Genomic DNA, 7779 nt, shown 5'->3' on the forward strand with positions numbered 1-7779 from the left:
GTTAATAAAAACAGAATACGCAAATGTATCCGTAAATGTATATGTAAAATCTAGAAATTAAAATAACTAAATACCACATAATAGCAAAAGGGAAATAAATGCAATACATATTTAAATTAATCAACAAGAGAGGAGAACCTATAAAACAATTAATTAATAACTAGATGAACTGCGAACTCACCTGATGAATCCAAAATAAGTAAATAACACCGTGACGAAGAGGAAATAATTTGAGGAAAAGGACGAGAATATATATTATACTTTTATTGACAAATATAAGAAATAAAACACTCCAGGAATCTCCTCCGGAAAACGAGCCTTGGCACAGGCATTTGTATCTACCACTTCGACCACAGGAGAACTTGGTGGTGACTCAAGGGTGTCTTCGTCGGAGAAAGTAAGGTCAATAACCGAAGGACCATCAGAACTCGGCGATGGGGTTGTAACCACGCCATTACTACCCTCCATGGAAGTTGAGCCTCTCAACCTCTTTAGCACCCGACTACGACCTTTCGCACCGCCACGACGACCAGGTTTCCTGGAACGTTTCAAAGGAGGTACGAACGGCCTGCGCTTCCCTCTATTTCTTTTCTTTTCTTACACTAAAATAAAATACACAAGTTCAAGATAAAGGACAACAATATGAAATAAGATGAAATCAACACAAATCAGAATAATACATACCTCTACAGCTCAAGAAATGTCAGTATCCATGATTCAATATAACCTGTATTCATAAAAGAAAATATGAAAATACAACAAATAAAATTAGCACTACAGATCATACAAACATCAAGCAACGTCAAAGTCACTTATTGCTACGAACAAACATTTTATAAAAGGAAAACTAACCTAAAACTCGGCAAGCAAATTAACAAATAGAAACTACCACCACGCACCACCTCTTATAGAATGACGTATTAAAACTTGTCCTTGAACTCACAATAACTTTGGTGAACATAAGAAATAGAGCATACAACACGTGCAAAGAATCGGCAAGCACCAAGTCGCCACACACCTCGTATGATTCACCGACATCAGCAAGACGATCACCGGATATACAAAATGCAACCTCAGCAAGGGCAAGCAGCCACGCGCCCGGCACACTCCACCGGCATCGGTAACGAAGGCCATGGAAAGATCGCAGACGCAGCATCAGCAAAATACGACCACCTGCAACATCTACATTCTTTCAAGTACCTTGTATATCATTAACACCAAGCAAAACGTGAGATGATCAAGAAGACGAAATTTCAGCAAAGGGAGAGACAATCAAGAAAACAAGAAATAGGAAATAGGTAGTTACGATATTCATAAATTGTCACGTAGTAATGGTACAATTACAGAGAAATAATCGGTCACGTGACAATTAGGAAGAATATAAATAGAGATTCAGTATTCAATAGAGTGTTGTTGGAGTGCAGTTTTAATTGAGGTCAGAGCTGGTTTTACCGAGTTCAGAATTTAATTGAAAGTAGTGTTGAAAGTAGTTAGAGTTCAGTTTTAATTCAGAGCAGTCAGAAGTCAGTCTTAGTTGGAAACAGTGAGTTTAACTTAAATAATATTGTAAGAGTATTGCACTTAAGGTTCGGTATTAACTTGAGATTCGGTGATTCATTTGTTCTTTTGTTCATTCGCAAGTCGATCCGTCTGCGACAAAGAAACAATCTAGTACATATTGTAATTCCGTTTAATAAAATTGTTAATTAAGTTCGAAAATCCGAAACATCGAGTAACTAATCGCGAAACAAAATTTAATTGTTAAAACCGATTCATCGCCAAACCATACTCACACCTGATCGACTCCACAAATCAAACAAGGTAGGAGATTCGAAATTGTACACCCTCTTCCTTTCTTTTTTAACTTTTAATTGAACAAAGTTGTCTTTAAACGAAAGTATCCGTCGGCAGCTATAGTTGACAGATAGAAGTATCGAGTAAATAACTCACATAAAATTTCATTCGAACATTTTGAATTCACGACAATTATTCTCTGTATCGACCAATGATCACGGTGTTTTTAATCATTGGAAACATCTATGGTTTTCGTTTTCCTCTTCCCACCGTTAGCAGATTGCTCATCCTTGGGCGAGGCCTACGAAGCCACACGGATTGTTTACAGAGAATATAATTACAAAATTGAGATAAACGTTCTTGCTCAACATTTAACGAATAGTTTGGAATAAACTCAATCAGCTTTCGATCTATTTTGTTTACAATTGTTCGCTGTATCAACCAGTGATTACGGTGTTTTCGTCACAGAAAACATCTAAGGTTTTCGTTTTCCTCTACCCACCGTTAGCAGATTGCTCATCCTTGGATGAGGCCTACGAGGCCACACTGATTGTCTACAGTGAACTCAGTCACCAAATAAAATAATCATTTACTCATTTAGGACTTTACTTGTTGCCAAGAACGAATTATAATTCCATGACGAAATCAAAAAAAGAATAGAAAAGATAAAAGTCACCTCAACAAAAAGCGAGCCGAACGTTGGTACAAACGATTAATTGCTGCAGAAATAAAAAAGGAAGAGAGGAGGCATCGAGAAGAATTAGAGTCGAATCGCGAAGGTTCACCACCTAGTTTTTCGCCCTCAAATTCACCAATTTCCGAACACTGCGAGGTGCATTCCTTTCGATCTCGTTCGCCATCGCCCACATCACACCATAGCGTTTGTTATTAATCTTATTGGTACGAATAAATATTATCCTACCAAACATTTGTAAAATTTATCCAGTTAGAAGCTAGAATATTTATTTATTGTACATCGCTGTATAATATATCTACATTTGCATCCGACGATACTTATTGCTGATATTGTAATACCTTTAATCAACTAACAACGAATAAATTAAAATATAGTTAAACCAACATAACTCTGTCAGACGAAATAAATACGTTGCCAATTGTCTATCCCTAATAACTTTATTCCTCTCCCGTGCCAGTATTCCTGCGCATAGCAGGTTAGTCGAAAAGTGCAATTCATTTGCCAGTTGCATCAAACGTAAGTCAACGCTACCCATTAAACATCAGTTAGTAGATAATAGACACTCACCTAGTTCAAACCCCACGACAGACAGGGTACAAGGTTTGTTTTCCTACAGACAAGAAAGTGCTTACAGAGGCACTTCCAGTCTGGGAATTCAACAGACACAACAGACAAGGTACAAGATTTGTTTTCCTACAGCCACGAAGGTGCTTATAGAGGCACTTCCAGACTGGGAATCCAAAAGACACAATAGACAAACAATACCCATCTTACACTAACACTCCCAACTTTAAGAAATAATAATAATAAAAGGAAATTCTTTGAAATAGTCCTTAGACTATTTCTGTTGGCAGCAACTACCATATTAATCGGACATCTCGATTAATATTTCATAAACAATCATACCATTTCAATTTTCCCCTTCCGATTAAACTCAAGATAACACAACAAAAATTTTTTCTGGATTTAGTCTAGACTAACACGGAAGGCATAGCACAATCAAATCGAACATAACAGAACGTAACAAGCTGAATGCGATTGCATCGACACAGGCTATCGCGCGCACTACCTTCTGCGTGCAAAATGTAGTAAAAATGAGAGTATAAACGTCGAAATTTCTCTAACTCGAGAGACATATCGCATAGTTTTCGATCAAATCGACGTAAGAATGAATTTTTCGAGCTTCTGTGCTTGTTTCAAGGATAGAAATCGCGTGCACTACGTTCTGCATGTACAATGGAGTAAAATGGGCGTTTAAACGTCGAAATATCCCAAACTGGAAAGAAATATCGCGTAGTGTTCGATCTAATCGAAGAATGATTGAATTTTAAGAGCTGAATTCGATTGCATCGTCACTGGCTATCGCGCGCACTACGTTCTGCGTGCAGAATGGAGTAAAATGGGCGTTTAAACGTCGAAATATTTCACACGCGGAAGAAATAACGCGTAGCTTTCGATCAAATCGAAGAATGATTGAATTTTAAGTGCTGAATGCGCTTGCATCGGCACTGGCTATCGCGCGCACTGGGTTATGCGTGAATATGGAGTAAAATGGGCGTTTTAACGTCGAAATATCTCACACGCGGTAGAAATAACGCGTAGTTTTCGATCAAATCGAAGAATGAATGAATTTTTCGAGCTTCTGGGCTTGTTTCAGGGATAGAAATCGCGTGCACTACGTTCTGCATGTACAATGGAGTAAAATGGGCGTTTAAACGTCGAAATATCTCACACGCGGAAGAAATATCGCTTAGTTATCGATCTAATCGAAGAATGATTGAATTTTAAGAACTGGATTCGATTGCATCGACACTGGCCATCGCGCGCACTACGTTCTGCGTGTAAAATGTAGTAAAATGAGAGTTTAAAAGCCGAAATTTCTCTAACTCGAGAGAAATATCGCATAGTTTTCGACTAAATCGACGTATGAATAAATTTTTCGAGCTTCTGGGCTTGTTTCTAGGATAGAAATCGCGTGCACTACGTTCTGCATGTGTTACGTTCTGTTATGTTCGATTTGATTGTGCTATGCCTTCCGTGTTAGTCTAGACTAAGTCCAGATAAAATTTTTTTTTTTTTTTTATTTATGTTATCTTAAGTTTAATCGGAAGGGGAAAATTGAAATGGTATGATTGTTTATGAAATATTAATCGAGATGTCCGATTAATATGGTAGTTGCTGCCAACAGAAATAGTCTAAGAACTATTTCAAAGAATTTCCTTTTATTATTATTATTTCTTAAAGTTGGGAGTGTTAGTGTATGATGGGTATTGTTTGTCTATCGTGTCTTTTGGATTCCCAGTCTGGAAGTGCCTCTATAAGCACCTTCGTGGCTGTAGGAAAACAAATCTTGTACCTTGTCTGTTGTGTCTGTTGAATTCCCAGACTGGAAGTGCCTCTGTAAGCACTTTCTTGTCTGTAGGAAAACAAACCTTGTACCCTGTCTGTCGTGGGGTTTGAACTAGGTGAGTGTCTATTATCTACTAACTGATGTTTAATGGGTAGCGTTGACTTACGTTTGATGCAACTGGCAAATGAATTCCACTTTTCGACTAACCTGCTATGCGCAGGAATACTGGCACGGGAGAGGATTAAAGTTATTAGGGATAGACAATTGGCAACGTATTTATTTCGTCTGACAGAGTTATGTTGGTTTAACTATATTTTAATTTATTCGTTGTTAGTTGATTAAAGGTATTACAATATCAGCAATAAGTACGTCGGATGCAAATGTAGATATATTATACAGCGATGTACAATAAATAAATATTCTAGCTTCTAACTGGATAAATTTTACAAATGTTTGGTAGGATAATATTTATTCGTACCAATAAGATTAATAACAAACGCTATGGTGTGATGTGGGCGATGGCAAACGAGATCGAAAGGAATGCGCCTCGCAGTGTTCGGAAATTGGTGAATTTGAGGGTGAAAAACTAGGTGGTGAACCTTCGCGATTCGACTCTAATTCGTCTCGATGCCTCCTCTCTTCCTTTTTTATTTCTGCAGCAATTAATCGTTTGTACCAACGTTCGGCTCGCTTTTTGTTGAGGTGACTTTTATCTTTTCTATTCTTTTTTTGATTTCGTCATGGAATTATAATTCGTTCTTGGCAACAAGTAAAGTCGTAAATGAGTAAATGATTATTTTATTTGGTGACTGAGTTCACTGTAGACAATCAGTGTGGCTTCGTAGGCCTCGCCCAAGGATGAGCAATCTGCTAACGGTGGGAAGAGAAAAACGAAAACCATAGATGTTTCCAATGATTAAAAACACCGTGATCATTGGTCGATACAGAGAATAATTGTCGTGAATTCAAAATGTTCGAATGAAATTTTATGTGAGTTATTTACTCGATACTTCTATCTGTCAACTATAGCTGCCGACGGATACTTTCGTTTAAAGACAACTTTGTTCAATTAAAAGTTAAAAAAGAAAGGAAGAGGGTGTACAATTTCGAATCTCCTACCTTGTTTGATTTGTGGAGTCGATCAGGTGTGAGTATGGTTTGGCGATGAATCGGTTTTAACAATTAAATTTTGTTTCGCGATTAGTTACTCGATGTTTCGGATTTTCGAACTTAATTAACAATTTTATTAAACGGAATTACAATATGTACTAGATTGTTTCTTTGTCGCAGACGGATCGACTTGCGAATGAACAAAAGAACAAATGAATCACCGAATCTCAAGTTAATACCGAACCTTAAGTGCAATACTCTTACAATATTATTTAAGTTAAACTCACTGTTTCCAACTAAGACTGACTTCTGACTGCTCTGAATTAAAACTGAACTCTAACTACTTTCAACACTACTTTCAATTATATTCTGAACTTGGTAAAACCAGCTCTGACCTCAATTAAACTGCACTCCAACAACTCTCTATTGAGTACTGAATCTCTATCTATATTCTTCCTAATTGTCACGTGACCGATTATTTCTTTTGTAATTGTACCATTACTACGTGACAATTTATGAATATCGTAACTACCTATTTCCGCTGGGGTTCTTGTCTTCTTGATTATCTCACCCTTTGCTTGGTGTTAATGACATACAAGGTGCTTGAAAGAATGTACATGTTACAGGTGGTCGTATTTTGCTGATGCTGCGTCTGCGTTCTTTCCATGGCCTTCGTTACTGATACCAGTGGAATGTGCCTGTCGCGTGGCTGCTTGGCCTTGCTGAGGTTGCATTTTGTGTGTCCGGTGATCGCCCTGCTGATGTCGGTGAAGCGTACGAGGTGCTTGCCGAGTCTTTGCACGTGTTGTATGCTCTATTTCTTATGTTCCCCAAAGTTATTGTGAGTTCAAGGACAAGTTTTAATACGTCATTCTATAAGAGGTGGTGCGTGGTGGTAGTTTCTATTTGTTGATTTGCTTGCCGAGTTTTAGGTTAGTTTTCCTTTTTATAAAATGTTTGTTCGTAGCAATAAGTGATTTTGATATTGCTTGATGTTTGTATGATCTGTAGTGTTAATTTTGTTTGTTGTATTCTCATATTTCTTTTATGAATGCAGGTTATATTGAATCATGGATACTGACATGTCTGGAGCTGTAGAGGTATGTATTAATTTGATTTGTGTTGATTTCATCATATTTCATATTGTTGTCCTTTATCTTGAATTTGTGTATTTTATTTTAGTGTAAGAAAAAGAAAAGGAATAGAGGGAAGCGCAGGCCGTTCGTACCTCGTGTGGTCGAAGTGGTACATACAAATGCCTACGCCAAGGTCCGTTTTCCGGAGGAAATTCCTGATGGAGTGTTGAAGCCTATCTATTTCTATTTTATTTTCCATCTTACCCTCGTATATTAATTATATCTATATATATGAATAATTAACTATGTTTAATACATTTTATCAAAGAATTTCCATTTTCATTGCACTGTGTGTTTGTTTCGAGGTATACAAGTTGACACCTGCGTCGTTAGTGTATTGCGGTTATCTATGTTTTTGTTCCGGCACGAGCGGAGCGTGGGACGTGACAAGCTCTTAAAATTCAATCATCCTTCGATGTAATCGAAAACTAAGCGATATTTCTTTCCAGTTTGAGATATTTCGACGTTTAAACGTCCATTTTACTCCATTATACATGCAGAACGTAGTGCACGCGATTTCTATCCTTGAAACAAGCCCAGAAGCTCGAAAAATTCATTCATATGTCGATTTGATCGAAAACTATGCGAAATTTCACTCGAGTTAGCGAAATTTCGACGTTTAAACTCTCATTTTACTAAATTTTACACGCAGAACGTAGTGCGCGCGATAGCCAGTGCCGATGCAAGCGCAT

The 7779-nt window shown here is 37.5% G+C and overlaps 2 long non-coding RNA genes across 2 annotated transcripts; one reads left to right on the top strand and one right to left on the bottom strand.

Moving 5' to 3' along the window:
* Positions 1-249: 249 nt before the first annotated feature.
* On the bottom strand, positions 250-6725 carry LOC125385753. The gene is made up of 3 exons (XR_007225337.1): positions 1019-6725; positions 685-727; positions 250-602 (listed from the first exon to the last, which is right to left on the bottom strand). It is a non-coding gene; the product is annotated as an uncharacterized LOC125385753 (long non-coding RNA).
* Positions 6726-6911: 186 nt separating this feature from the next.
* Positions 6912-7354, top strand: LOC125385752. The gene is made up of 2 exons (XR_007225336.1): positions 6912-7051; positions 7134-7354. It is a non-coding gene; the product is annotated as an uncharacterized LOC125385752 (long non-coding RNA).
* Positions 7355-7779: the final 425 nt, after the last annotated feature.

The sequence above is a fragment of the Bombus terrestris genome, chromosome 10, assembly GCF_910591885.1.
Source record: "Bombus terrestris chromosome 10, iyBomTerr1.2, whole genome shotgun sequence".
NCBI classification, from domain to species: Eukaryota; Metazoa; Arthropoda; class Insecta; order Hymenoptera; family Apidae; genus Bombus; species Bombus terrestris.